The sequence below is a fragment of the Chaetura pelagica genome, unplaced genomic scaffold (assembly GCF_000747805.2).
Source record: "Chaetura pelagica isolate M959 unplaced genomic scaffold, ChaPel_1.0 scaffold222, whole genome shotgun sequence".
NCBI lineage: Eukaryota > Metazoa > Chordata > Aves > Apodiformes > Apodidae > Chaetura > Chaetura pelagica.
The window spans coordinates 8,752,536-8,759,592 of NW_009952711.1; the positions used below are offsets into that span (position 1 = coordinate 8,752,536).

General features: G+C 38.3%; 1 protein-coding gene across 1 annotated transcript in view; it reads left to right on the forward strand.

Moving 5' to 3' along the window:
• USP50 (ubiquitin specific peptidase 50) overlaps positions 1-7,057 on the forward strand; it is a 14,525-nt gene that overhangs the window by 3,312 nt on the left and 4,156 nt on the right. The gene's annotated exons all lie outside the window — the stretch shown is intronic.

Genomic DNA, 7,057 nt, shown 5'->3' on the forward strand with positions numbered 1-7,057 from the left:
CTGCTGCAGGAAGCTTAAACTTCCTGGTAAGAGTTTCTGTAATTCTTCTGAGACACTTGTGTCATGAAACATTGTGTGATATGTTAATAAATTGTGTCATCTTGTGCAACTGGAATAAGTATTAACAGCAGTTTTGTAATTTTAATTTAAAAATTATACACCATTTTAATATTAAATCATAAATGAAGGAATTACAGAATCACAGAATGGTAGGGGTTGGAAAGGACCTCTGGAGATCATTGAGTCCCAACCTCCCTGCCAGAGCAGGGTCCTCTAGGGCACGTCACACAGGAACGTGTCCAGGGGGTCTTGAAAGACTTCAGAGAGGGAGACTCCACATCATCTCTGGGCAGCCTTTCCAGTGCTCTGTCACCCCCTCACAGTAAAGAAGTTCTTCCTCATGTTGAGGTGGAACTTCGTGTGCTTCGAGTTTGCATCCATTGCCCCATGTCCTGTCACAGGGCATCACGGAAAAGAGACTGGCCTCTCCTTCTTGACACCCACCCTCAGTTATTTATAGACATGAATAAGATTCACTCTCAAAAGGAATTAAGAATGTCTGCATGTTCTATATCCGTATGCACAGCATTTGAGGAAGGTAGATTGATCAAGACTTGAGAATGTACAGTAAAAAATGAGAAAGGATCCTAGAAAAAGTAAGGAAAAATGTCACAGTGATTGCAAACCTTTAGGCTTATCAAACAAAATGGGGCTTTTATTTGTTTTTAGGGTTTAGTTTGGGGTTGTTTTGTTGTTGTTGAGGATTTTTTATTTGTTGTGTTTGGATTTGTTTTGTTTTTTTTTTAATTTGTCTAAGATTGCAGAAATTCATTCTGTTAAAAACTTTCAATTCCAGATATTTTTGCTGCATGGACTAAAGTACAAACCTTGAAATTGTTTCTCTGTATCAGGCTTTTAGACTCCAGGAGAACAACATAAGGAACTTGCATGATTTCTGCCTCTCTGACACTTCTCTTCCAGGTTGTTTCTCACATGAAGAGAGAGAATTTTTTTTTTTAATTTGAGTTGTGAATTCCAGGTAATCTCAAAACACATCATGGAAGGATCTGTTTTCCATGGAAAGTAGTCTCAGTACTTGCTATAAAATACATACATTAAAATTTCAATCTCTTTTAAAGCAGAGCTTTAGACTTACTACATGTATGAGAAAGACACCCTTTTTTGACACAGCACATGCTGAGGAATTCTCCTTGGACTACCTGTGCAAACCCAAGCTTTTGAAAGACTTCTATGCCCCATCCATTCTACTGGCTTAATAATTAGTAATCAATATGACTTTATTTTGTTTGTACAGATCTGAAGAGAAATGATTACACACCTGACAAGATCATATTTCCTCAGGATGATTCCCCTGAATTGACAATTCAGCCTGGAAGCTGCACCAAAGAATCTGATTCAGCTCATTCTATTCGTCTGATGCTCTAATGATGTGACCAAATCAGTGGCTTCATCCAAACTTCATGAAGTGTCACAAAGTTGTCACTTATCTTTCCTTTGCTACTTAAAAGAAAGATATGTAAAAACAAGCATTGCTGTCTTAAGTCAAATTTTGGCCGGTTCATAATTTAAGGACCTAACAACTTGTGATAACCATCTACAGAGAACAGCTTGGTGGCTCATCATTTTAAAGGTTGAATAATGACAAGTATTTAAGATGTTTTTAAAGGGGCTTTTTAGCAGAAGGTATTGTGTTTTTTGGTTGGGTGGGGTTTTTTGTTTGTTTTGTTTAGAGGAGGAGTTTCTCTCTGTAGTCCTGTGGTGTGCAATATGCCTTCAACCAAAAAGGGTTTTGGTAGTTGATGTCTTAAGGTGAAGCATTTGTCTGTTTGGCAGGCATCTTACTGTCAACCAGCAAAAGACAAGAAAGCACCTACCTCTGTAGTGCCAGAATATTCTTCGAGCATTTTTGGAAGCGTTCCACTAATGTTTTCTCACCAGGTGTCTTTTAATCTGGCCTTTTAAAGAGGACAGAGCCAAATAAGGTGTGTGTATGTCAGTAGGCCGAGGCTGAAGGTAGGAACTTGATCTGTTGCAGTGGAGAGAGAGTGTCCCCTGAATCAGGATTCAGCTTCAAGGCTGGAAAGCTCTTTTTGTTTTGTTTCGTGGTGGTTTGTTTTGTTTTTGTGGAATAGAGCCCTAATTGTGCATAATGAAATTTCTAGTTTTATACATTTCAATTTTATCAAGTCACCATCAACTAGTAACGAAGCCATGATAGACTGGTATAATGATATTTAATAGAAGAAATAGTGTGTACTGGTCCAAATAAGTTGCCTTGTAAGAACACAAGTTGGAAGTGCTTTCCCTCGTGTGTAGTGACTGCTTCAGAAGTTATGCCTTCCAAAGATCCTGTAAAACCAGTATATCAAAACCCGAATGTACACATAACTTTTAAATGTATTTAAAATTGTGTAGAAAACATCTTTAATGTTATGTTATTTGTGGTACTTATTTAAGAGAGACTAGGGTTGGATTAGCATTATGTAAAGTATGGGAGATTGCAATGCACCTTCATGCCAATAAAATGTAATTTAACTGTCCCAAATATTGTTGAGCATTCAGCAAGAAAAACTCTTGTCCAACTGAAGTTTCATGCTGCGATTTTTTTTTTTTGTTACATAGGTACTAATTTGTAATTTTTAATTAAAAGGGCAGTATATAGCTCTATAAATTTTTTTATTCCGTAGTGTATCTTATAGATACAGACCTAAGGCACGAACACAATAGCTGTTTAAATGGTGTTTTATGTTTGACGGGGAAAGGTAAAATGTTATAAGGATATAATACTGTATACATTTTGTATATCATTAAATCTTTAAAGAATCTAAAATAAATTTATTCTTGTTTACAGACTCCTGCTGTCCTTCTTAGTCTGAAAGGTTATTTGAGTGAATTTAAGTAACTGTGCAGAAAAGTAGGATTTGCCATGCTGGATCAAAGCAGTTGTCCACCTTTAAGGTATCTCAGCTTTGGCTAACTCCAGAAACTGGGGGAGGTGGTGTGTGAAGGGAACTGAAAACTCGTAGTAGACAAACATCTATGGTGGGGTTAATGAGTAAATGAGAACAAAGTAACTTAAAACTCTTTATGATGTTTGGTTTTAACTGGGAGCTGCTTCGTGGGTGCCTGATTGCATCCCCTTTATTCAAGAGGTGCTTACAGCTTTCTAATGCTATATCCTTAGCCTAGTAACAACAGTTAATGTGTGAGGCTGGCTCTTCAAATTGGGAAGGATTTCTAGAACAGCCTCTAGAGGAGTGTTGTGAAAATGGAAATAGAAGAATTTTGGGAAAATTTTAAGTAAAAGTTAGGAGACTTTTTGTTTCCTGACAAATACTTAATGGAACATGGTTAATTTTTACAACCATGGTACCTGTCTTCAGTAGTTTTGCCTGTGACTTGTTTAAGAGCATCAACAGGTATGACTTCTGTGTGATGAGTGTGTGACAGTGGGCAGTGCTCCCTCTGCTCAGGGCTGCAGTGACCAAGACCTGAAGCCTTTCCAGCATCAAAAGGCACAAAGAGGGCTGGGAAATGTGTGTAAGACTGGGAGTGGTTAACACTCTACATATTTCCATACATCTTTCTGGCATGAGTGCTGAGCTTACCCTGTGAGGCTTGCAGCTGGAGTTCACACAAGAAGCCTATGTCTAAATTGAGTGGGGCTGAAATGACAACTTCTACAAATTATTTTCTCCACATTTGTGGAAGAAAAAAACCCATAAATGTAAGTATCTCTTGGGGAAGGCACTGGGACGGTGAGGTGGCAAGAAAAAAAACAGTTGGTTTGAAGAAGCAGCCTAATTTTGTCAGAATAATACCATGTCTTATTGATGTCAGGCTGTAGGAACCTGAAGGTTGCCCCATGTAATTTAATTTGGTTGAGAACATTTAAGTGTCACTCCTCTGCTGAAACCTCATCACTCTTAAAGTGCTCTATGAATAGAGCAACTGTGGCCCTTGGCTTTTAAATTTCCTTCAGATTACTGAAGAGGGGGAAATAAAAGCATCATTGGAATTTCTGTTAACTCTCCAGAACCAAAATAATAGTTTTTAACCTTCTCTAACCTTCTGATTATTTTTAGTAAAAATCTGAAGCATTTCAGATTCCCACTATAAAGGGTATTTAAGAAATACCTCTCATAAAGGGAAATAGGTAAGCTACATTGTTTTCCTTGACACAGGTAGTTTTGGTTCCCTAACATCATCCTGAGGATATTTTCATTAGAAGAAAAAACATTATGTATCAGATTGAGCTGAGCATTATGTATTTGTAGACTAGTGTTGGTTGCTTATGTAAATTCAGTTTTAAAATGCACCTTAATTTTCTCCACCATCAGTATTTTTGTGCAAAATCTTGAATACATGAGTGTTCTGATCTAACCTTTTAATTAATCCAGCAAATTCAGCATTGTTGATTGCAGTGTTTAAGTGCTGAAACTTCAGAGAAAACCAATCCCAAATACGTGGTGGCAAAATATGCAAAGGTGAGTGTCCTGGGGAGCTGGTTTCCCAGCTGCTGCTCAGCAGCTGTGTGATTTGGAAGAGGAGGGGTTTGGCTTTTATGCCTCTGGCTGTGATTTCCTTCACTTCCTTTGTGATTCTGTCTCATTTAATGCCACCACTGCCAAGAATTTTGAAGGGGCAAGAGGTGGTCCCTAGAAACTCTTTTAGTAGTTCATGTTGATGTTACCAAAAGATCATTAGGAACATTTTTTTATAAATATAACAGTGCTTCTGAAAAGACTTGTGATGATTTACGCTTTTCCTTGCATGTAATCAATTTTGTGGTGAGAGCAATGGTAAGTTAGTTCTCAGCCCTTCCACTTGAAGCAGGTAGCACCAATGTGGATTTCTTGTATCATGTTATGGTACAATAGTGAATCCAGGTCTGGATTTGGATTCCACAAAAGGTAGGAATAAGCAAATGCTTTTTTGCCTTCTTGAATGATGAATGTTAGAGTTGCAGATTTTAATGCTAAGAGTAAAATTCAGCAGTATGGATTTCTAGTCTTCTAAAAACACTGACAATATGTGTAACAATTTCAGTTGATATATGGTTCTCATACCAGTCTCGTTCTACCTACATGACAGCTATTATAGATTTGATTTAACTTACTGCTTCCCAATAATGGTTTCAAAAAGTGCTTTTTAATGCTGCCATCAGCCTGTCTATGAGGTAATGGTTGCTGGGAAGACAAAGTCTAAGTTTATATTACTGGTTATCTTTCTTTGGAGGGATATTTACAGCTGCATGACAGGTAACCCAGTGACCCAAAGCCAGAAAGGCTTGTTAGCCCTTTACCCTAATAAAATGTGAAGTTGTACATTGCATTGTGCTGAAAGTGCACCCTGTATTCCAAACTAGGAATTGTTCCAAACTGTGACTGTTTTTGTCAAAAAGAAGATTAAATCAGGAAAATATGGAGTGTCATTCCATTGAATACAATTACTAAATTACAATAAAGTAAAATTAATTCCGCACTGTTCTTGTCCTTTCTTGATATTTTCTCCGGTATTGTAACTGTCCTAAAACCTACTTGAATTTTATTTCTGCATTAGTGTACCTTGTTGTAAGTTCATTCATACTTTTTCCTGCCTCAGAGGGCTGCAGGAGTAAGCAAGGGGCCTAGGAATCGTGGAAGCATTGGAGATGCTCTCATAGAAAGGAGAATGAAGGCTCCATCAGAACAGGCTCTATGAGAACTTGCTAAAGGTTGGAAGACTGATGGCAGAGGCAGCAGATAAACTGTCCAAAGAGCACTGGGAGAGACCCTCTGCTAGAAGCTTAGAAAGTAAGATCATTAGGGATTTTTTTAATGGCTTCCTGAGCCTCTTCCGTCGATACTTGTTACTTCCCCAATTGGATGTTAAATAGGGAAAACCAGCTGCTTTTTAGTGGTGTATAAAATTCCAAGATCAACTGCACTGTTTCATTAGCTAATTACAAAGGCACTTCTCTGCCACTACCTTTTTTTTTTTCTCAGGAGAATGTTCTAAACACCACTTTAGCCATTTCTGCCCAACCAGCAGAGCATGGCCATAATAAACAGCAATAAAAGCTCAAGCAAACATGAATAAACATGGGCCAGGCTGAAATTCTGGAGATTCCTGATGGTTCCCAAGGTTCCTGATGGAACAGAATGGCATCACAAAGCACTGGGTTGAGGGGAGCCTGGGCCCAAGCAGTCATGCCATGAAACTGGGTAGAAGAGGTGATTCCATAGCCAACGGTTTCAACATGTTTTCTCCAAGTTGGTGGTTCTTGGAGATGGCTCTAAAACATGGAATTGACTATTTATTCAGGAGGCTGGTCTATAGGTAGAGCTGTTTGGAAGTGTTGGGTGTTTTGTCAGTGAAATTTGAAAGGAAGTGGGTTTGTAGTTGTTTTGTAGCTATTAGGTGATAGAAAATGGCTGTCAGCCTGGGAGACCTCCAGAAAAGGGAACTTGAGCACATGGTGTTGTACTGAAGGGAAAGAAATGGGTTTTCTTCTACAAAGATTAGTTGAGGTTTAAGGATTTTCTCTCCTTCTACTTGAGACTAAAATAGTGGCTTTTAAAGGTTCAAGAAAGGCAACATCAGCCAGCACATCTGGGTTGTGTAGGGTCTGTGTTCAGGCTGCTCTGCCTCATTGGGGATGGGGATTGTTTGGTCCAGGGCAGATGTCTGCAACCAGAAAACAAACCTACTCAGATTTTTTTAATGTGAAATAAGAAACAGTTTATGGAAAAGGTCTAAAGAGCAACCTGTTTGTAATAGCTTCTAAACTGCAACCTGTGGTTTTAGAGAATAAACCACTAAGGAAATGAGATATAATACACCTTATGTAGGAAGAAATGCATAATAGAGTTATTTACAGCTGGTTAAAGTTTTTGAGAAACTGTAGAATTCTAGGAATCACTCTAAAAACACAGATGTTTAAAAAATACCTTTTAATGGTGTGTCTCACCATATTGGGAAGAGCTTAGCACGGGAGTCTTTACCACTGTATTACCTTGATGAAAGGAAATGTGAAAGATGCAGAGACAGCAGG